The sequence below is a fragment of the Empidonax traillii genome, unplaced genomic scaffold (genome assembly GCF_003031625.1).
Source record: "Empidonax traillii isolate 1590-97213 ecotype Southwest subspecies unplaced genomic scaffold, ASM303162v1 scaffold263:size1499331, whole genome shotgun sequence".
In the NCBI taxonomy this organism is placed as follows: domain Eukaryota; kingdom Metazoa; phylum Chordata; class Aves; order Passeriformes; family Tyrannidae; genus Empidonax; species Empidonax traillii.
Genome location: NW_020955456.1, coordinates 1026793 through 1028062, shown reverse-complemented (window position 1 = coordinate 1028062; position 1270 = coordinate 1026793). Strand labels below are relative to the sequence as shown.

At 58.3% G+C, this 1270-nt stretch overlaps 1 long non-coding RNA gene across 3 annotated transcripts in view; it reads left to right on the top strand.

The window, feature by feature from the left end:
• Nucleotides 1-135, top strand: part of LOC114060171 — a 14013-nt gene extending 13878 nt beyond the window's left edge. For all 3 annotated transcript variants that reach the window (XR_003571837.1, XR_003571836.1, XR_003571835.1), the window contains one exon: nt 30-135. This is a non-coding gene — a long non-coding RNA (uncharacterized LOC114060171). The remainder of the gene's footprint in view (nt 1-29) is intronic.
• Nucleotides 136-1270: the final 1135 nt, after the last annotated feature.

Here is a 1270-nt window from a genome sequence, read left to right as displayed (position 1 = left end):
CCTTTTTTTTTTTTTTTGGTTTGCTAAAGGAGACTGGGAAAAGAAGCGCCCTCCCCTTGGAAGCGGAGGGGTTTGAGCTCTCGCCTCTGACGCAGTTTTGCTCCCAGATATAAATAAAAACATAAATATATATATTATTATTATTGTTGTTTTCGAGTTAAACCAGCGCCTTGCGCAGCGTGAGAGCTTTTCGAGCAACTCGGCTCCGATTTTGCTTAAGACGATTAAAAATAAGCAGAAAAGTGCCGGAAGGGCTGGAGGGGGTGTCCGAGGGGCGATTTTTGGGGCTGTTTCTCCCGTTTTCTGGCCGATGTCCCGGTGGGCGCCTCGAAACTCCTGTCGAGAGGGGTGGTGGGGGTGAACGCTTTATTATTATTACTACTTTTAATTTATACCAGATTAAATTAGATTTTTCCCCTCCTCCCCTTTTTCATTATAAAAGCCGATTTTTGTTTAATTAAGTAAAGAAGCGGGGGCTGTGCTGGCACCGAGGGGGTGTCCCCCCCCCCTCTGGGGGGTGCTTGGCGAGGGGTGCAAATGGAATAATAAACTAAAAATAGAGGCAAAAAGGGAAAATAAATCAAAAATAGGGGGGAAAAAAAAAAAGCAAAGAAAAGTAAAAGTTGGTGTGGCCGGCGGGCAGCGTTGGGGGGGGCAGCCCCCCCCCCCAAATCCGGGGTAGTGTGTGTTTGTGTGTCTCCTCCCCCAGCCTCTCTTTTCACCTTATTTTTGAATTTTTTTTGGGAGGGGGGGGGCGGAGCCCGCGAGGAGGACACGGGACCCTCCCCCGCTCCCCCCCTGGCCCTGAAAGGCCGCTTTGTCCCCGGCGGGGCCGTGGGAGAGGGCCCGGCGGCACTTCCCCCTCAGCCTTTCCCGGGCGGGATGAAGGATTTAACCCCCACAGATAATAAAGGGGGTCGCGGGGTGTTCCCCCCCCCCTCCCCTTCCCGCTCGGACCCGCGGCCGCTCCCCCTCAGCCGCCCGCCCGCCCGCGCCGGGAGGGAGCGCGGGGGGAGCCTCGAAACGGCAGCGGGAGCGCCGGGGGCGGGGCGAGCGGGGGGAGCCTGGAAACTGCCGCCTGTTTACCCGCCGCTGAGCGACAGCCCGGCCAGCCAATGAAGAGGCGAGGGCAGGCGGCGGGCCCGCCCCCGCCGGGCCGAGAACAATGCGTGTTTCATGGCCCCGCCGCCGCCGTTTTTCCCTCCCCACCTCCCTTTACCCCCCGTTTCTTTTCCCCTCCCTCCCGCCCCGCGCTCGCGTTCTCTCCCCC